This window comes from Lagenorhynchus albirostris, chromosome 2 (assembly GCF_949774975.1).
Source record: "Lagenorhynchus albirostris chromosome 2, mLagAlb1.1, whole genome shotgun sequence".
Taxonomy (NCBI): Eukaryota; Metazoa; Chordata; class Mammalia; order Artiodactyla; family Delphinidae; genus Lagenorhynchus; species Lagenorhynchus albirostris.
The window spans coordinates 103231115-103253778 of record NC_083096.1 but is presented as its reverse complement, the minus strand read 5'-3'; the positions used below and the strand labels follow the sequence as shown (position 1 = coordinate 103253778).

At 42.8% G+C, this 22664-nt stretch overlaps 1 non-coding gene across 1 annotated transcript; it reads right to left on the bottom strand.

Annotated features, from left to right (window-relative positions):
* Positions 1-18198: 18198 nt before the first annotated feature.
* Positions 18199-18307, bottom strand: LOC132516537 (U6 spliceosomal RNA). Its single transcript, XR_009539365.1, has one exon. It is a non-coding gene; the product is annotated as a U6 spliceosomal RNA (small nuclear RNA).
* Positions 18308-22664: the final 4357 nt, after the last annotated feature.

The window sequence follows — 22664 nt, the reverse complement described above, 5'->3', positions numbered from 1 at the left end:
ACTGGAGAGTTTTTAGGAGAGTGGAGTCTGTTTTCTCTCTCTTTCTCTCCCAGTTTTTTTCTAGGGAAATTAGCCTCGCACTTTAGTGCACACTCTATACACATTTCCATATAGCCTGCTGAGCCATAGCATTACACTTATTTTAAAAGAAATGAAACTTTGCAAAATTAAATTTTCCCCCTTTCCTCGAACTGAAATAGCACATCCAGGTTTAGCTCTTGTAGTCCTTCCTTCCTGGAGGCTGAAAGCTGCACTTGCTGGTTTCCTCTTTGAGTTCTCCTCCAACTCTAAAACAAAATTTATATTTGCAAAACTAAGCCATGCAATCCTCCTTTTTGCAGTCTCTGGCCGGAGTCATTTTTCCTAACGGATCTTTAGCCCCACATGGGTTGTGATTCTTTGTGCTCTGGAGTTGAAGGTAGCTGGGAGAAAATGTTACACTTCAATCAAGTGCCTTACAAGACCCAAGGAATTGTTGCTCTGTCTGCAGAGTAATTGATTGTATTTGGAGCCACTGACTGTCCTGAAATCATAAAGGGCTTTAAACAATCAGCATTGTTTAAATTGTCAAGATCAGCAGTTTGATAAGAAAAATATGTTTAACATTATACTGTGATACCAAAGGTGCCATAAATGTTGACAAAGTAGAATATTTATTTTGCATATTCACTAAAGTTATCAGGCAGGAAAGAGAAGAATTTGTCGGGTGTTAGCATAGGTTTTTGAGTGAATATAGAATGACATTCTTTAAGATTTGAAAAATGCACAATAGCCAGGACATGGAAGCGACCTGAGTGTCCATCGACAGATGAATGGATAAAGAAGATGTGACACATATATACAATGGAATATTACTCAGCCATAAAAAGAAACGAAATTGAGTTATTTGCAGTGAGGTGGGTGGACCTAGAGACTGTCATACAGAGTGAAGTAAGTCAGAAAGAGAAAAACAAATACTGTATGCTAACACATATATATGGAATCTAAAAACAAATTTTAAATGGTTCTGAAGAACCTAGGGGCAGGACAGGAATAAAGACGCAGACTAGAGAATGGACTTGAGGACACGGGGAGGGGGAAGGGTAAGCTGGGACGAAGTGAGAGAGTGGCATGGACATATATACACTACCAAATGTAAAATAGATAGCTAGTGGGAAGCGGCCGCATAGCACATGGAGATCAGCTTGGTGCTTTGTGTCCACCTAGAGGGGTGGGATAGGGAGGGTGGGAGGGAGACACAAGAGGGAGGAGAAATGGGGATGAATGTATATGTATAGCTGATTCATTTTGTTATACAGCAGAAACGAACACACCATCGTAAAGCAATTATATTCCAATAAAGATGTTAAAAAATAAATAAATAAAAAATAAATTTAAAAAAAGAGTTAAATGTAGACAAGTCTAAAACACATGTACAATATAGGAGTTAGGAATACCTTTTTAATTAAAACTGCAAACCCCAAAGCTATGCAAGAATGTGAAGGCATATTTGAATATGTGAAAATTAAAGTTTTTGTGTATACAAAAAACTCCACAAATAAAGTCAATTATCAAAGGTAAAAAAAAATAAAAGATTTGAAAAATGCTAAAAAAGAATGACCACTTTCAAGAAGAGGAAGAAAACTGGCTATGGTAAGTAACATTTCATAGTAAAGTTTTTTTCCTGGTTGATCAGACTGTGGCCAAATGCTTTCTAGTGCTGCTCTGCACGGTTAAAATTTCATTATTGATAATTTTTTGCACAGAAACCGATTGATTATTAAAACAGTTTTTTTTAACCCCCTTCAATAAAGTGGAGCTCAGCAGTTACCAGAGTTTCCTCCTATATGATACACCTTGGAGATTCAGATGTTTGAAATGGTCCTAAACTATAATGATAATCAGGCTGGCCTGACCAATCCCCTTATGATTAGATCTTAGAATGTCACATGACTGGGGGGACCTGACAGACATGCCTTCACAGATGACGATCCTGTGCTCAGCTGGCCTGAGTGAACCCCGCTTGCCTAATCTCACAATACACATCTGGTTTTCTGACCCCAGGAGATTTCTTTGCACGACCATGCTTTCTTCTCCCAATGCATGGAAGTAAGATTAGGTCATAAACCCAAGCTCACTTTAATTAGTTTATTCAACCGTAGGTGCTCAACAATGCTCTGCCATTGGTGTAGAAAATATTTGCAGTTTGGAGACCTCACTGTTCTCCCGCAGAAATATTCTGATGTTTTCTCCTTCAAACATGCATGCATGGAGTCATGTAGCAGGGTTGCATTGCCTTTGCATAACCAGTGATGAAATGTGGTTGGTGAAGACTCTGAAGGTGACTGGGGCAATGTTGCAGCGCTTCCTCTATACTTTTATAGCTCTCCCCACCTGTTTCACAGACTTGACCTCATTGAATACTTTACTTGATTTCAACTGTGTGTTTGTCATCTGTCTTTCCCACTAGAGCTCCTTCGGGGAATAAGAACTGGGTTTTTTTCTTCACATTTCTCACACAATTACAAGCACCTGGTAGGCTTTAATACATTTTGAATCAATAAACACTTTGAAACCATGCATGCAGCCAGATATTTTCACTGGCATTAGAGAGATGAAATTTGTCATCGAAATTCTTCTGCTAGTGGCCAGCAGCGAATGTTCCCTAAAAGCTCAACTTGGTAAGAAAATACAAATCCACCATGTGTTACAAGGTCTCACTTGACAGTGAGCCCCAGCTGTCTAATGATTAATGATCCTTGCTACAGCCAGAAAATCTAATCAGGATAAGTGGCTGAAGAGCAGAAAACAAATGTCAAAGTTTGGGAAATGGTTAGCATTTTCCTAAAAGACTCGATATTAGAGTGATTCAGCAGATTTTCAGTCATCTGATGAGCTGTTGCTAGCTTTCCTTGCTTAGAAAGGCTTAATAACTTTTCAGAATAAATTGCACAAACTGTATCTCTCCCAAGGAAAGGGATGGGTTAAGCTTTATGATAGAAGGTGAAATTGAGAGTAATTTATATGAAACTATTATATTCATATGAAATAGTAAAAAGAGCAATAAAACCATTTACCCAAAATTCAGGTAAAAGGCAAAGTATGAAAAAAGACCAGAGGGAATAAGTGTGGGAACACAGAGTCCGGCGGAAAGAAAATGTGACTTAGCAGAACCTTAAAAACATCTGGCAGGGTATAGTTAGTCATGGAAAAGTTGACAGTCATGATTATGCATTTTGTGAAAATAATTATACACTAGTCTAACAGTTAACCTTTAGACCGAAATTAAATAGTTGAGAGTCCATAAAATGAAATCTATTGTCCTGGTCATTCAAAATACTCCTACTAGCTGTCTAGAATAGTTTACAAGAAACTTTGCCAAATGTTATCCCATAGCACCAGTATTCTGAAAAGTATAATTTTAGAGAAAAAGCTTCCAGTTCAAATCTTAGACAGGATTATTATTTTCAGCACACAACTATCTTTATAAGCTTAAGACTTATCAGTCTTCCTGCCAAATTTCATTTTGATGAACAGTAAATATTCATCATATATTATCTACATACAATGTTGACAAAATAAATAAATCATAAATGTAAATTGTGGACATTGTTTTAGTTAGAAAAAGTCATTTAAAATTAAAGCCTTTAACATATGTTCTTAGTAATATAACACATATGATTTAAAAGTTTTTATATGGTATCATGTTATGAAAACATCCCTTAATTCCCCATTTCTAGATCTCCTTATACCTGACTGTGGGCTGAACCCCACAGGCCTGCAAGCCTTGCAGTTGCCCAGCCTGGAGATGAAAAGCCTGGAGACAGCGACAGAGACATTAATGGTTTAATAGATGGGGGATTCTTACCCAAAGTGTCCTGGAGCAACACCTCACCATGTGCGGCAGACAGTGAACAGGAAATGGCAGCAGTCTTTACTACTTAGGGAAGAAGGAGGCTACCATTTATAGAGGGAATTGACATCAGGTTGTCTCATCAGTTACCAGGGACAAATTAGGCCCTATAAGTAAGGACTGGATAGTCATGTGAGTGAAGCAGGCACTGGTCAAGTAGCGGATGTACCAAGAGCAAGAGACCAGCCGTCTTGAGTGGCCTGGACTTACCCTGACATATGCACTAATTTGATGAACAGAAATCTATTCATTCAATAAATGCGTGAGTATCTTGCCTGATGCTGAGTTCTCTGCTAGACTTTGGATATAAAACAAAAAGAATCCTTCCTATGTACATACATTACATCCTATGCAATGATTTGTACAATTTTCTGCCAGCATTTTAGTTTGGATATGAACAATCTTAACAATGTTATTTATTAATAAATTTTGTTCCATGCAAATTAAAATAAATAACCATTAGGTATGTCATGGTCAGTCCATCAAACAGGTGTCTTTAACTCAGAAAATTATCTGTGGGCTTGAAGTACATATACTTTATCAGGTTGGATGTATCGATGAACTCTCAAAGTTTTGTACATGGAAAAAAATGAATTCCAATATAGAAAGACAACCCTATTAAAAGGCAAGTCTAATAGAAAAAGATAATTGGGTGTGGAATTCCTCAGATGAAAAATTTTAAAAATAATGAAATAACCACCTCAGATGAAAAATTTAAAAAATAATGATATAACCAGTTTAAAAACATTTGCATAGGAGGATTCATTCTTTTTTAGATAATTCATTTGCTGACATTTTATAAAATAGCATAGGTCACAAATGCTCCAAAATTTTAGCCCATCACTCATCCAATCACTTGCTGCCTTTAGTGAATGATGCTCTGTCTTATTACATCAATTACTCTTGAAAACAGAGCTTTCAAGCCTGTAAGTAATTCCTGAATAAGCCAAGTTATTTCCACAGTGGAAGCATGTTTATAATGTTTGGCAAGTTGTAATTGCTGTCCTAAACGATCACCCTTTAAGTTACTATATTGTAGCAACTCACAGTTCTAAATCAGCTACAAACAAACCATGAAACGACTCCTATTCCCTGTGGTGAGTGGAGTAACAGGACATATACTCTAGAGGGTGCTTGTGGTACCAAGGCAGTAGTTTTCAGAATTTGGTAAATTTTATACACAGCTGTTAAAATGACCAAACTGAAAAGATTAGTTTTAAGCCTGGACCTTAATTTTAAGAATAGTATTTGTTAAAAAAGAATGAAATAATGCTATTTGCAGCAACATGGATGGACCCAGAGATTATCATGCTAAATGAAGTCAGAAAGAGAAAGACAAATACCATCTGATATCACTTATATGTGAAATCTAAGATATGACACAAATGAACCTACCTGTGAAACACAGACTCATAGACATAGAGAACAGACTTGTGGTTGCCAAGGCGGGGGGTGGTAGGAGAGGGCTGGGTTGGGAGTTTGGGATTAGCAGATGCAAACTCATATTTAGAATGGATAAACAACAAGGTCCTCCTGTGTAGCACAGGGAACTATATTCAATATCCTATGATAAACCATAATGGAAAAGAATATGATAAAGAGTGTGTGTGTGCAGAAATTAACACAACATTGTAAATCAACTATACTTCAATAAAATTAATTTTTAAAAAGAATAATGTTCTTTACATCTCTTATCCTTTATGGATTTTTTAACCTAGACGCTGCTTTATATAGGTTAGTATTTATTGAGGAATTCCTATGTGTAGGGCCATGTGCCAGGAACTATACTATGGGTCCCTTCTCTAAAATGGCTTTCAAGCTAATCAGGGGAGTGAGACTAATATGGAAGCTTCCACAGGAGGAGGCGGTATAAGTGAAGCGGGATGTGTCGCCATGTCTCTTGCTAGTCCACTGACGCCTCAGTGCCTGCAGAGACTGCGTTATCCTTAAGTCAGGTCCCCGGGGCCTGGCACGTAATAGTTCCTCCATAGCCATAAAACTTTGTTTAAAGACCTAAAATGTATTTGGGACCTTTGAGGAGAGAGTTCACATTTCCGGGGGAAGAGAGAAGGTTCCCTGGAGGAAAGCAATATCTGAGCTGGACCGCAGAGGAATGGCGGGCGGAGGAGGGGTGAGCAAGGGCTGAGGCCTGCATGAGCAGAGTGCTATGCGCGATGGGTTTGGGGCGCAGGGGTCCTGTAGGTGAGGAGTGTGGCCAGAAACCAGGACGATGGCTGGCGGGCAGCTTTGTGGGCTCCGCTAAGAAGCCTGGACGTGATTCAGCAGAGAGAACCTCAAGAAGCTTATTCCTCTGATCATGCCGTGCCAAGAAGAATTGAGTTAGGAGGCAGCCGTAGGAGACAGTGCGAAGGAGGAAGCCGCAGCACTTAGCGCCTGATCGTGGGTGGCGGCAGGAAGCAGAGAGAGGAGGAAGGCCTCGGGGGAGAGAAACGAGGCACCGCAGTTCAAGGTAGAGCATGGAGAAGGTCAGCAGCTCAGCAGCGAAGAGCCTTACACAAGTTGAAGTTGAGGCGGGCAGTGGCCATCCAGGAACCGTGCCCTGCACGGAACGTTGGAACCGGGGCACAGGCTTGTGGAGAGTCTGAGGTTAGGGATAGAAATTGGGAGCCATTTGCTTAGAAGTCTGGTCAAAGCTGTAAAAGTGGACAAGGCCCCCAAGGAGGGTTAGGGTGGCAGCAAATCCCTCTGCAGACAGCAGCACTCCAGTCTGCCCAGCTCAGTTAAAGGGGAAGGCACGGGTTTATGCGTCTGGTAAGCTCACAGCCCAGTGCAAGGGCTACAGAAACCAGAGCCCTCTGAGGCTGGGTTTCTCTCGTGCTCTCTCTCTCTCTCTCTCTCTCTTTTTTTTTAATGTATGTGGTCATATTTATTTATTTACTTACTTTTGGCCTCGTGCCTATGGCATGCAGGATCCTAGTTCCCTGACCAGGGATCGAACCCGTGCCCTCTGCGTTGGAAGCTTGGTGTCTCAACCACTGGACCACCAGGGAAGTCGCAGAGACTGGGTCTCTCTCTCATTCTTGTCTGCTCTCTCTCCCATCTCCCATTTCAGCTGGCCTCCACTTGTCTCTTAGGGAGACTCCACGTGGTATGGCCTGGTTGCTGCCAACAGCCCCAGGGCCATGTCCTGTCAGCTTCATCACCCCAGGGTGCAGCCGTTATGCCAGGGAAGGACTTTGTCCCTGCTTGAGGCTCATGCCCACTCCTTGGGCCAGTCAGTGTTGCCAGAGGAACACGTGTCGGCTCCTGGGGCCAGGGTGTGGGTCTGCTCTTGGAGGGAGGGGGTTGATAGCGTTAGTGGCCCGACAGCAGCAATGGCGACCGCTGGGCTTAGGACTGAGGCTGGGAGCTGGAGGAGGGAGATGATAGGGAAAAAAATGGAGAAATTTCCAGAGAGATGGGGGAGGGCAGGTGGGACCCTAACCCTAAAGAGAGAGAGTTTTCATAAGAAGGAGGAGGTCGTGGCAGCTGAGAGTGAGCAGAAAACCAGTTACATATATAATTTTAATGGGTATGAAAAGATTCAGCTCCTAAAAGTAACTTGGCTACCCATCTTGTCAAGTTTCTCACTTCTTTGGGTTAAAGCAAGAAAGGCCTCCACCGCTGAACAGGGGGAGAGACACATCAGGCTTATCAATCATTCATATCAATTCAACAAATATTTATCGCCCCCTACCCTATGTGCTAGGCGTGACGTTAGGTGCTGGGGTCGCAAAAATGAAGATGTGTTCCTGCTCTGAAGAGTAGGAGATAAAGGGCAACACGAGACACACAGTCCCACACAATAAGTACTGTATGCATTAGTTCCTTGAATGTTTATTGAGCACCTACTATGTGTCTAGCCTGTGCTGGGCACCTGGGGGGCTGGGGCTGTTAAAGACACAGTCTTCCACCTGGTCAGCAGCCAGAATCCCGTACTTACCCTCTTGCCACCTTCATTGCCCTATATTGAGGTTATTATGATGATATTCTGTTCTTCCCTGGTCTAAGCACCACACAGGTGAGAACATGTCTGCCTTTGCTCCTCCACAGAAGGCCAGGACCCATCAAATATTTGCTAGATGAATGGACAACACACTAGACATAGCTCTGACATGATGTCACTTTCTGAGAATCCAGGAAATCTGCAAACTATCTTTGTTCCCTCTATAAATAGCCTCTTATTTCTTCTTAGCTGATGTCATGATGCCAGTGGAGAAACAAATGATCATTTGGAAATATTCAGCGATCTATTTCTATTATTTACAACTAGTGAAAATGGCCGGAAGATATCATTCTAGCATCCTCTAGGTAATAGCTGATTTAATCCTCATGACAACCCTGTGAGAGGTAGATAGAATTTTATAACACGAGTTAACCCAAAGGCCAGAGAGGTTAAGGAGTTTGCCCAAGTTTCCACAGCTGAGAAGAGGCAGAGCTGGGATTTGAAAGCAGGCAGTTGAGCTCCGGGGTGCGACTCCCTAACCACCACACATGCTACTCTCCCCAAGGACAGCACTAAAGCATGCACAGGTCCTATGAAAGCTCCACGGAAACTGACGCTTGGATTCAAGTCCTTTTCTCTTTTTCCTCAGTGCTTCCTACCTTGTGAAGCTGGCCCTCTCTGAAGTTCCAGGCTTCGGAAAAAAAGGGAATTTCCAAACGGAAGCTAAGCCAAAACCTGGTCTTATTCAAGAATAAAGGGCTCCTTCTTTTGCTTTGTTTCCAACTCATATGGTCCTTAATGTTTTTCCACATTCAGATTTGTTTCCCCTCTCTAGAGCAGAATAAAAAGAGATTCTACCTGAAAATGGCTTCTTCTTGCCTTGACAGCATGAAATAAATGTCCCTCAGCATTTCTGTTACTCATTAAGAAACATGGGTCATGATTATGATGAATAAACTAGAGTGTGGGTCAGGAGGACCCTTCTGACCTACTTCTTGCTATGGCATAATGGAGCTGATGAGTTCGTTTAAACCGTAATCACCTCCACTTATCCGCCTTCCACATGCCTTTTCTCACACATGATGCAAATGTCCAGGCTCAAGAGGGAACTTGTTGGACTCCCTTGTATTTCCACTTGTCTCTGTAGGATGGTTGCTCCTTACCTGAGAGCCCTGGAGGGAGGCTTCTCAGCTGAGTTCCTCCCCTGTGGGATCCAGGGGCTGCCTGCACCACAGACCTGACTCCTCTGTGGGCGTCACTTCCCCAAACCCAGGCTAGGTTGCCTCATGCCAATCTCTGAGCCTGCCTCTGGGGGCAGGTCAGGTGGCACCAGCACCTGGGTATCTGGGCTTTGCTTATTAAACCATCACTAGCCTTGTGCCCTGCCTATGTGGCCATTTCTGCATCACCTTTTTTTGTTTGTTTGTTTTGTTTTTTTGTTTTTTTTTTGCCGTACGCGGGCCTCTCACCGCTGTGGCCTCTCCCGTTGCGGAGCACAGGCTCCGGACGCGCAGGCTCAGCGGCCATGGCTCACGGGCCCAGCCGCTCCGCGGCATGTGGGATCCTCCCGGACCGGGGCACGAACCCATGTCCTCTGCATCGGCAGGCGGACTCCCAACCACTGCGCCACCAGGGAATCCCTCTGCATCACCTTTAAAGCTGCTTAGAAAAATGTTGATGGTGCCTGAGGCTGATGCTAGGAAAAATCCCCTTGGGCCCTCTCCCTTCCTCCCATCAGAAACATGATTATCACGTGGCAATAATGTTCCAATCATCATTAAGGGCAGCCAGGAGAGAAAAACCCCACGGGGGCAGCAGGAGTTGAGTGAGATAGTGTATGGGATGTCAGGGAGCTGTGGGGTCAGATGGAGAGAATTTTCTTGTCATAAAGGAGAGGAGCTGGGAGCTGACTGTATGGTCATGAACTACAAGCTCTCACCAGCTGCCCCCAAATACCCCGAGAGAGGGAAAGGAGCGCCTTGTCCCCATGCCTGAGAAAGTCACTTTACTCTGTCTACATAGGGCAGAAAGGTCATGTTATGACTGGAAATATTAATCCAGTTCTGCCGGGCAATACTCATAGATTCTGATTCCCAGCTGCTCGTTAACCCGGTGGGGCAGGGATGGTTACCACAGCCTCATCAGTGATGGATAACGATAACAACAGGTGTGTGAAAGGCACCATCTCTGGTTCTCCTTCATGGAAAAGTCCACCCACTCTGAATTACCCAAGAGGGCTGCTGCAGTCACTGAAGTCTTGGCTGTGGCCACGATGCTCTTTCCTGATCATATCTGGTGCCTCCTCAGATAACCTCCACTATCTCTGTCTCTGCCTTGATCTCTAACCCTGGTATGCTGGCTCTGACACAGGCGCCATGACAAACTGGTCCCCAGATCTCCGACCCAGGCTCTATCTGTTGCTAAACTGTGCATGCTGGCTGTTTGCTTCATCTGTGCCTGGGACCTGATGGGCAGGAAGCTAATTCTCTAAGTCAACATTTCAAAAAGAAGATTAAGAACAAGTTAAGCCTTTAGTTCAAATAGCACAGTTAATCCAAGAGCAAAGCACACTGGATTTTGAGGCCTTGTGAAATGGTTGAGTCTTAAAATCAAAAGTGGTCATGGAAAAGTGGCATGCACTCCTTCCCCCAGGAGAGAGAAATTTATGTGTTGTGTGTGCATGTATGCAGGTATGTAAGCCATTTGATTTCTCAGGGTTTTAGTTTTCCTACCTGTAAAATGGGCACAATGGAACAGTGGTCCAAACCTCATAGTCCATTTTTCGTTTTCTTAGAGACTTGGAAATGTGGGCCAGAGCTTATATTCATGGCTGATATATACTAGTTGTATCAAATATTACTCTTTTCAAATTACTTTTTAAAGCTTTTAATATTTATCTTCTAAGATTATAGTTCATCGTTTCTGTGAATATACCTTCTAAACTGACATGGTTCAAAGCACCCAGACTCACCATTTCTTTGTCACTAGAATTAACTCAGATATTACGGGCCACTCGCTTGTGGGTCTGCTTATTTTATTTCCGCATTGGCAAATGCATTGTTTCTAGTTATTGCAGGCTTAGCAATGTCCATTATTACTGAGATCCAGCCATGCAGTCGACACACAATGAGCACACAGCTCCCAGGGCAGAATAACGTAATCAGGTACACCTGTGGGGCACATTACACATAGGAGACAGGGTGGGCAATGCCCTAGGGCAAGACTGGGAGGCAGATGACTGCATGACAATGACAGTCTCTGAACCTGCTCCCCGGTGTCGATCCCTTTCCAAGTTCAGCAGCGATGTGCTGTTCTGGGAAGGGCTTTGGGGAGGAGAGAACTTGAGAGGCGGAGTTCAGAGAGCGAGGCGAAGAGCAATTTTCTGGGATCCTCCCACTTACCTATAAGACTCTCCCGGGCAAGCTCCCTTCAACTAAGAGCTCCTGAAACCTCAATTCCTTAAAGCCTTCTTGATAATACTGGATAGGTAATGGCGTTTTTCCTCATACCCACCTCCTAACACTCCCATCGGTACTAAACACCGGTCTAAAATGAGTAGGTTTCCCTTTGCCTGAACATTTCACAGGGAAGTACCAATTGTTTTACCAGCATTGATAAACTTTTCTGTCTAGGTCATCATGATTTAGTCACAGGATGTTTTGAGTGCTTACCGTGCACTAGGATTATCTAATTTACTTCTCATGAAAATCCTGAGAAGCAGGTGCTGTAAGTCCTCCACCTTAGCCTTTAGCAAGGCTAAGGAAACTTGCTCAGGATCGCACACCGGGATGCATCAGAGCTGGGGGCTCAAAGCAGGTCATTTGAATCCAGAGCATGTATATTTGACCATGATCCAGCCTGCTAGCATCCTACCCTAAGCACCCACTATGTGCCAGCTCGGGGCAAGGTACTGCGGGGGCACCAGGAAGACCAAGATATTCCCCCTGCCCTCAAAGGGACCTAGGGAGGTGAAGGCAAAAATATGTGCTATAACGCAGAAGACGCTGTCCTAGACGAAGATAGAACAAAAAGTGCTGCAGGTGCTCGAGACAGGAGTGGTCAGTTCTGGGTGGAGAGCTATTTTATCTTTTCAATCGCACTTGGTGTCCTTAAATTAAGGTATATTAAAATGACAACTCAGGGGGGTTAATGGCAGACTGTGGGAGGGCTCACGCCAAAGAGTATTTCCCAGAATTCCTGCTGCCAATGTCCTTGTCCCCGCAGTAGACCACAGCCACTCCCCACCTCTGCAGAAGACCCTCTAGCACTAGCAGCCGTGTGGTGGACAGGGTCTTGGTGCTCTGGCCTGGTGTCAGGCCTGAGCCTCTGAGGTGGGAGAGCCGACTTCAGGACACTGCACCACTAGAGACCTCCTGGCCCCACGTAATATCAATCAGTGAGAGCTCTCCCAGAGATCTCTGTATCAACACTAAGACCCAGCTCCACTCAACAACCAGCAAGCTACAGTGCTGGACACGCCATGCCAAACAACTAGCAAGACAGGAATACAACCTCACCCATTAGCAGAGAGGTGCCTAAAATCATACTAAGTTCACAGACACCCCAAAACACACCACCAGACACACCCTTGCCCACCAGAAAGACAAGATCCAGCCCCACCCACCAGAATACAGGCACCAGTCCCCTCCACCAGGAAGCCTACACAAGCCACTGAACCAACCTTACCCAATGGGGGGCAGACACCAAAAACAATGGGAACTATGAAACAGCAGCCTGCAAAAAGGGTACCCCAAACACAGTAAGGTAAGCAAAATGAGAAGACAGAGAAATATGCAGCAGATGAAGGAGCAAGGTAAAACCCACCAGACCAAACAAATGAAGAGGGAATAGGCAGTCTACCTGAAAAAGAATTCAGAGTAATGATAGTAAAGATGATCCAAAATCTTGGAAATAAAATGGAGAAAATACAAGAAACATTTAACAAGGACCTAGAAGAACTAAAGAGCAAACAAACAATGATAAACAACACAATAAATGAAATTAAAAATTCTCTAGAAGGAATCAATAGCAGAATAACTGAGGCAGAAGAACGGATAAGTGACATGAAAGATAAAATAGTGGAAATAACCACCACAGAGCAGAATAAAGAAAAAAGAATGAAAAGAATAGAGGACAGTCTCAGAGACCTCTGGGACAATATTAAATGCACCAACATTTGAATTATAAGGGCCCCAGAAGAAGAAGAGAAAAAAAAAAGGGTCTGAGAAAATATTTGAAGAGATGATAGTTGAAATTTTCCCTAACATGGGAAAGGAAAGAATCAATCAAGTCCAGGAAGTGCAGAGAGTCGCATACAGGATAAATCCAAGGAGAAACACGCCAAGACACATATTAATCAAACTATCAAAAATTAAACACAAAGAAAAAATATTAAAAGCAGCAAGGGAAAAGCAACAAATAACATACAAGGGAACCACCATAAGTTTAACAGCTGATCTTTCAGCAGAAACTCTGCAAGCCAGAAGGGAGTGGCAGGACATATTTAAAGTGATGAAAGGCAAGAACCTACAACCAAGATTACTCTACACGGGAATCTCATTCAGATTCAACAGAGAAATAAAAAGCTTTACAGACAAGCAAAAGCTAAGAGAATTCAGCACCACCAAACCAGCTCTACAACAAAGTCTGAAGGAACTTCTCTAAGTGGGAAAAACAAAAGAAGAAAAGGACCTACAAAAACAACCCCATAACAATTAAGAAAATGGTAATAGGAACATACATATCGATAAGTATCTTAAATGTGAATGGATTAAGTGCTTAAACCAAAAGACACAGGATCACTGAATGGATACAAAAACAAGACCCATAAATATGCTGTCTACAAGAGACCCACTTCAGACCTAGGGACACATGCAGACTGAAAGTGAGGGGATGGAAAAAGATATTCCATGCAAATGGAAATCAAAAGAAAGCTGGAGTAGCAAAACTCATATCAGATAAAATAGACTTTAAAATAAAGAATGTTACAAGAGATAAGGAAGGACACTACATAATGATCAAGGGATCAATCCAAGAAGAAGATATAACAATTATAAATATATATGCACCCAACACAGGAGCACCTCAATACATAAGGCAACTGATAACAGCTATACAAAAGGAAATCAACAGTAACACAATAATAGAGCGGGACATTAACACCTCACTTACACCAATAGACAGATCATCCAAACAGAAAATTAATAAGGAAACACAAGCTTTAAATGACACAATAAACAAGATGGACTTAATTGATATTTATAGGACATTCAATCCAAAAACAACAGAATACACTTTCTTCTCAAGTGTTCATGGAACATTCTCCAGGATAGATCATATCTTGTGTACCAAATCAAGCCTTGGTAAATTTAAGAAAATTGAAATTGTATCAAGTACCTTTTCTGACCACAATACTATGAGATTAGATATCAATTACAGGAAAAAACACTGTAAAAAATACAAACACATGGAGGCTGAACAATACACTACTAAACAACCAAGAGATCACTGAAGAAATCAAAGAGGAAATTAAAAAAAAACTAGAAACAAATGACAATGAAAACACGATGACCCAAAACCTATGGGATGCAGCAAAAACTTCCTTTCTTCTAAGAGAGAAGTTTATAGCAATACAACCCTACCTCAAGAAACAAGAAAAATCTCAGATAAACCACCTAACCTTACACCAAAAGCAGTTGGAGAAAGAAGAACAAAAAGCCCCCCAAAGTTAGCAGAAGGAAAGATATCATAAAGATCATATCAGAAATAAATGAAAAAGAAATGAAGGAAACAATGTAAAGATCAATAAAACTAAAAGCTGGTTCTTTTAGAAGATAAACAAAATTGATAAACCATTAATCAGCCTCATCAAGAAAAAAAAGGAGAAGACTCAAATCAAGAGATTTAGAAATGAAAAAGGAGAAGTAAAAACTGACACTGCAGAAATACAAAGGATCATGAGAGATTACTACAAGCAACTCTATGCCAATAAAATGGACAACCTGGAAGAAATGGACAAATCCTTAGAAAAGCACAACCTTCTGAGACTGAACCAGGAAGAAATAGAAAATATAAAGAGACCAGTCACAAGCACTGAAATTGAAACTGTGATTAAAAATCTTCCAAAATACAAAAGCCCAGGACCAGATGGCTTCACAGGCGAATTCTATCAAACATTTAGAGAAGAGCTAACACCTGTCCTTCTCAAACTCTTCCAAAATATAGCAGAGGGAGGAACACTCCCAAACTCATTCTACGAGGCTACCATCACCCTGATACCAAAAACAGACAAAGATGTCACCAAAAAAGAAAACTTCAGGCCAATATCATTGATGAACATAGATGCAAAACTCCTCAACAAAATACTAGCAAACAGAATCTAACAGCACATTAAAAGGATGATACACCATGATCAAGTGGGGTTTATCCCAGGAACGCAAGGATTCTTCAATATATGCAAATCAATCAATGTGATACACCATACTAACAAACTGAAGGATAAAAACCATACGATAATCTCAATAGATGCAGAAAAATCTTTTGACAAAATTCAAAACCCATTTATGATAAAAACTCTCTAGAAACTAGGCATAGAGGGAAACTACCTCAACATAATAAAGGCCATATATGACAAACCCACAGCCAGCATCATTCTCAATGGTGAAAAACTGAAACCATTTCCTCTAAGATTAGGAACAAGACAAGTTTGCCCGCTTTCACTGCTATTATTCAACATGGTTTTGGAAGTTTTAGCCACAGCAATCAGAAAAGAAAAAGAAATAAAAGGAATCCAAAACGGAAAAGAAGAAGTAAAACTGTCACTGTTTGCAGATGAAATGATATTATACACAGAGAATCCTAAAGATGCTACCAGAAGACTACTAGAACTAATGAATGAATTTGGTAGAGTAGCAGGATACAAAATTAATACACAGAAATCTCCTGCATTCCTATACACTAATGATGAAAAATCTGAAGGAGAAATTAAGGAAACACTCTCATTTACCATTGCAACAAAAAGAATAAAATATCTAGCAATAAACCTACCTAAGGAGACAAAAGAGCAGAAAACTATGACACTGATGAAAGAAATTAAAGATGATACAAACAGCTGGAGAGATATACCATGTTCTTGGATTGGAAGAATCAACACTGTGAAAATGACTCTACTACCCAAAGTAATCTACAGATTCAATGCAATCCCTATCAACTACCACAGGCATTTTTCACAGAACTAGAACAAAAAATTTCACGATTTGTATGGAAACACAAAAGACCCCTAATAGCCAAAGCAATCTTGAGAAAGAAAAATGGAGCTGGAGGAATCAGGTTCCCTGACTTCAGACTATACTACAAAGTTACAGTAAACAAGACAGTATGGTACTGGCACAAAAGCAGAAATATAGATCAGTGGAACAGGATAGAAAGCCCAGAGAGAAACCCATACACATATGGTCACCTTATCTTTGATAAAGGAGGCAAGAATATACAATGAAGAAAAGACAGCCTCTTCAATAAGTGGTGCTGGGAAAACTGGACAGCTACATGTAAAAGCATGAAATTAGAACACTTCCTAACACCATACACAAAACTAAACTCAAAATGGATTAAACCTAAATGTACGGCCAGAAACTATAAAACTCTTAGAGGAAAACATAGGAAGAACACTCTATAACATAAATCACAGCAAGATCCTTTTTGACCCACCTCCTTGAGTAATGGAAATAAAAACAAAAATAAACAAATGGGAACTAATGAAACTTAAAAGCTTTTGCATAGCAAAGGAAACCATAAACAAGCCGAAAAGACAACCCTCAGAATGGGAGAAAATATTTGCAAATGAAGCAACTGACAAAGAATTAAACTCCAAAATATACAAGCAGCTCATGCAGCTCAATAACAAAAGAAACAAACAACCCAATCCAAAAATGGGCAGAAGACCTAAATAGACATTTCTCCAAAGAAGTTATACAGATTGCCAACAAACACATGAAAGGATGCTCAACATCACTAATCATTAGAGAAATGCCAATCAAAACTACAGAGGAACGCACTTAAAAAAAAATGTACAAATGTGTAAAAAACAAAACAGTTACAATGTAAGAAATTTGCTTAGGAACTTCCCTGGTGGCGCAGTCATTGAGGGTCCACCTGCCAATGCAGGGGACACGGGTTTGAGCCCTGGTCCGGGAAGATCCCACACACTGTGGGGCAGCTGGGCCCCGTGCACCACAACTACTGAGCCTTCGCTCTGAAGCCTGCGAGCCGCGGCTGCTGGGGCCCATGCACCTGGAGCCTGTGCTCCGCTACGGGGGAGGCCGCTGCCATGGGAGACCCAGACACCGCGTTGAAGACCCAGGGCGGCCAGAGGTAAATAAATAAATAAATGAATAAATAAATTTATTAAAATAAAATAAAACGTACCCGTGATTTGAAAACTAGGAATGCAGAGAATATAGATAATGTGCTCACATTCTAAAAAAAAAAAAAAAAGATATTTGTTCAGATATATTTTCCCCTACTTATTAATAAATCAGAAAGTAAATGATAAGATTGGACTAAGTTGGACTTCCCTGGTGGCGCAGTGGTTGAGAGTCCGCCTGCCGATGCACGGGACACGGGTTCGTGTCCCGGTCCGGGAAGATCCCACATGCCGTGGAGCGGCTGGGCCCGTGAGCCATGGCCGCTGAGCCTGCGCGTCCGGAGCCTGTGCTCCGCAACGGGAGAGGCCACAACAGTGAGAGGCCCGCGTACCGCAAAAAAAAAAAAAGAAAAAGAAAAAGATTGGACTAAGTTAAATTACTCGAGTGCTTTTTGCAAAGCATTAGTAAGAGGAGAGAACTAGACTACAGTATACTGGCCTGCACTCCCTGCCCCTGCCAGATGGGGAGACAGAGCTGGACTAGGAGCCCCCCCCCCCGCCCCCGCCCCATGTGGAACTGTTCCAACTTCCTCAGGCCCCTGCAGAGCAGTTCAGGAGCCTGTCTGTCTCTGGCTGGCTGGCTGTTCCAGGGAGTTTACTCAGCTGCCTGACTTTTTTTTTTTTAATTAAGACTTTTTTTTAAAGAGCAGTTTTAGGTTCACAGCAAAATTGAGCAGCAGGTACAGAGATTTCCCATAAGCCCCCTGCTCCCACCCCCAGCCTCCACCGTGATCAACATGCCCCACCAGAGTGGACATTTGTTGTAGTAGGTGAATCCACAGACGTTATCACCCAGAGTCCATAGTTTACATTACAGTGCTCTCCTGATGCTGTACATTCCATGGGATTGGACAAGTGTATAATGCCATGTATCCATTATTATGGTATCATACAGAGTATTTCACTGCCCTAAAAATCCTCTGTGCTCCACCTATTTACAAAACTATGAAACGCTTTGTTTGAATTTGCACGTTATTCTTACATAGTGGCCATGCTAATCTTCTCTGTATCTCTCTAATTTTACCGTACGTGCTGCCGAAGAGAGCGCTGGACTTCTTTTTATGAGGCAAAGTCAAAAAGGCTTTCCCTTCTTGAAAATCAGCCCTCAGACGTAGTGACGGGAGGGCTGCAGAACCGGCACAGGTCAGCTTCACGTTGCACTGACCAGCGTCACCACCACTCTGAGCTGGTGGGGAAATCACTTCCCACCCTCTGCATGAACCTGCAGAGGACTCAGGTCTCTGGCAGCAATTTCTGGACTGAAACGGCATGGATCTGCCATTCCTACTCTGCTGAGGGCAGGAGCAATGCTTTTTGAAGAAAATGTTTGTCTCTGTAGCTCCAGTTCTAGGCGTAGAATTGGCACACAATAAACGTCTGTTGAATTAAACTGAATAAACTAGAACCCAGGAGGAAATATTGTTCTTTTTAGTAGTATCTCTATTAATGACACAGATGTGTCCCTGTTGCATGTTTTTTTTGTTTTGTTTTTGTTTTTGTTTTTTGCGGTACGCGGGCCTCTCACAGCTGTGGCCTCTCCCGTTGCGGAGCACAGGCTCTGGACACACAGGCTCAGCGGCCATGGCTCACGGGCCCAGCCGCTCCGCTGCATGTGGCATCTTCCCAGACCGGGGCATGAACCCGTGTCCCCTGCATCGGCAGGCGCACTCTCAACAACTGCGCCACCAGGGAAGCCCCCTGTTGCATGTTTAACTGCCATAAATGTGTGTACCAGGATGAGGAGTAACCCAGGAAGTAGGGATGGAGGGTCCTCTCTGACCACACCCTGCCAGGAACACCCCTCCCTCCCTCAGTATAGGGTGGACTATATTGATCTGACTCCCATTAAGGCTTGGGGTGCTCCTGTTATTTGTCTGCTTTTTTCTCTGCAGTGCTTAGGATAGTGCCTGGGACATTGCAGGGGTTCAAGAAATGTCTGTGGAATGAATGACTAAATGATGGTTACTCACCCCAGGGATGGGAAGGCCTTGCATAATGGCAGCCTGGGAAGTGCCCTCTGCAGTCCCGGAGCGAGACGCGTGGGGGTCCTGACGTATATCCTTCCACCCTCTGTGGAGCCGGGGCTGAATCTGTCCTAATTTGGGAACTCCTCCTCAGTCGGTTGCTGCTTTTAGTCTCCAACCTTCTAGACCAGCTTTATTATGATGAGTTGTATCCACAAGCAGTTAGTTCTGTTCTGCTTCTAGATCTTCTATTTTGCAAACCAAGCATGCGTTATTCTTTAATACTTCCTTGGAGCTTCCTGGATTTTAGCCCATTATGACACTCTTCCTCACTTTCCTAAAAATGCTTTAAAGTATTTGATAATCACTTTTGCTAGGGATGAGAAGAGAGTCTTTGTGTGCCACCTACTCCTCTCGAATCAGTGGCTACAGTAGAACTTTCAGCCTCTCCTTCCCCCACCCCACCGCCCCTTGCCATATTTGCAGCTTATTTACCACCGCGTTGTTGATTTTTGCACAGTGCGTGTTTGCGCTTAGATTCAAGATTGGTCCTTCTCTGTGCAGCCCTTTAAGGTAGGGACGTATATTTCCCAGGCTCCCTTGCCTTCTAGCTGCTAAATTCAGTCGTTGGGAGGAACTGGTAGAAGACCAGCGGGCAAGAGGAAGGGAGAAGCTGGGGTATTTCTCACCACCCTCCCCGCACCCACTTTGGCTGGTGTGCCCACTGTTGGCTGCCCCTCCTCCATGGACCCAGCGAGGCAGTCCTGCCCCCAGGATGTAATAGCACCACCTGTGTGCACCCAGAGCTAGGTTCAGGGTGGATATAAAAAGGAAGTGATCAGGAATGCATCATAGCTATGCAGAATTGCATAGCTCTGAGCTCAGGTCTGATAAGTATTGGATGGTGTTGACAGCAATACAGGTCCTGAATGTCTGACCTTGAGGGACTAGACGGGTGTTTTCCACTATGAGAGGTAGTATATGTTTGATCAAGCTTGAACCGAACTCTGAAGCATCATGTCAGGGTTATGCTTTTGTTTTGAGTTCCCTTGAAAGGAATTGATTTCTGCTGTTTGGGGGAATGGGCAAGTTATAGCATTCACTTAATTTTATTTAATAACTCTGAAGTATTTTTAGCCATTGCTTTTACTTCTTAAAAGGGAAAATGTAAGCCAGTCAGCTCACATTATGATCTTCTAAAAAGCAAACCCACGAAGATGAATGGGAAATGTGGGAGAAGAGGAATCCTTTATCTCAGACCACACGATTAAGCGCTGATTTGCATAGATTTGAAAAGCACGGTTAGGAAAGAATCTGGAGCACAGCTTTATCAATGAGCTATCACAGATATAAGGACTGAGATGTTCTGAGATTAAGAGGCACAGAACTTCAACCCTCATCAAAGAGGGGCTTTCGCCATGGGAGGTGGTCAAGGGACTTTTTCAGAGGCTGAAATGAGCCTTTCCCTTTCTTATCCTTTGAAAAAGGAAGGTGGGAAAGTGTGGGCCAAAGGTGTGAGGAGTTGCTGGTCTGTCAGAATGCAAATGGTTAAATAGCAGCAGAGACAAAGTACTTCTGACTCTGAGCAGTAGTTCAACAAGCAGCATGTATGTGGGGACTGGTCCCAAAGCAGCCCCTAATGAGACTGCAATGAGGGCCCACAGGAAATTGCCCTTATTTAGAATAGATGTGCTCAATATACTTAGCTTCTCTTTTCAGCTTTCTTCCCTGGTCTGCAGGTTTTGCAAATTAGCCTTAAAGAACATGTGTGGTCACCTGTTTACTCTCATTGGGCCTGGGCTCAAAATGGAAATAAGCTGGACAGCACTCAATCCAGCCTTTTTAGTTCTGCAATCTGTCTGTCAAGGACCTTGATTCTCCTTACTCTACTCTGTTGTCATTTAAAAATTTAAACTAACACTTATCTCTTTCCAAAATACTACATAATTTTTAAAACTTACATTTATTAAGAGACATCTTAAAAGACAATCATCTCTTTCCTACGCACCCTTCTGGACTGTAACTTCCTTGAGAATAGATATCTCTGTGTGTTTTTTCCACTAACATATGTCCCTAGCACTTAAAACAGGGCTTGAAACATAGTAGATGTTCAATAAATATTTCTGGAACTCACGTGTTGGGCTGCACCCCACAGGCCTACAAGGTTTGTACTTGCCCAGCTTCAAGAAGAAAGAGCCCAGGATCAGCGACATAGACATCAGTGGTTTAAAGGATGGGGGAGCTTACATGTCTGAAAGCAAGGTCCTGGAGCGACACCCCATTGTGTGTGGCAGACTGGGAGGTAGCCTTCGGCGGCGAAGGGATGGTTATCAGTTATAGGGGGAATTGATGACCGATTGGCTCATCAGTTACCAGGGAAACCAGCAGAGGGGCGTGCCACTCACCACCCCTTTGATAAGCATAGTGGAGAATTCTGATCTAAAGCTAGAACATGCTGTACACCTGAAGCTAACACAACGTTGTAAATCAACTATACTTCAATAAAGATAAAATAAATTTGGAAATAATAAAATTTTTTTTAAGTTATATGAAATACTGATTACAAAAACAATCAGTAGCTGGGGCCTGGGGTCAGCATGCAGGAAGGTCAGTCACGTGAGTGGGGCGTAAGTGAAGCAGGCAGTGGTCGAGCAGAGGATGTACAGAGAACAAGAGAACAGCCAGCTTGAGTGGCCTGATCATACAGCATGTGTGAATAAACCACAACACTGGTTTTATATCTTTACACATTAAAATGCTGATAATAGAGACTTACATTTAAAAAACATCCAAGAGCCGTCTTTGGGTAAGTAAACATTCAGCTTAGTGTCTTTCTCTTCTCTACGCCTATAGTCCACACAACTGTTCAAGGTGTGAGGCTGTGGTCAGCTGATTGGACTCTCAGATTCCAAGTTGGTCATCTTAGACTGGAACATGATTCTTTGTACTCACTGCTGAGGACTATACTGGAAGGCAGTGGAATTCAGGAACACACAGGAATCTCAGTAGGAAGGTTGCACTAGCTGGACTTACTGAATCTGTCACTTGAGTAAGTCTTGTGGACTTGGAGACTCAGTTCATTTAAGTGCTTCATTATGTGAATGAATTCTATGCTTCAAAATGCTGCTATCTCCAACCATAAATCCAATTAACTTACCGGGATAGAAAAATAAAACTCTTGGGCAGACTAGATAATCAAAGTGAGCTCACCAGCATGGTCTCTCCCAGTGAAAAGTTGCACAGCATGTCAAATTATCAGCTTAGTGATCCTGGATTCAGAACCTGGGAACATAGTTCTAGGACTCAGATGTTGGATGGTCTGGGCTCTGACAGCTGGATGGGTCCTTCTCCACGGCTGGGGACTCTATGTCCTCATTGGCCTTCAGCCCACCTCCAGTAAGTTCACCCTCTATTCTCTTGGAATGGTACCAATGGGCACAG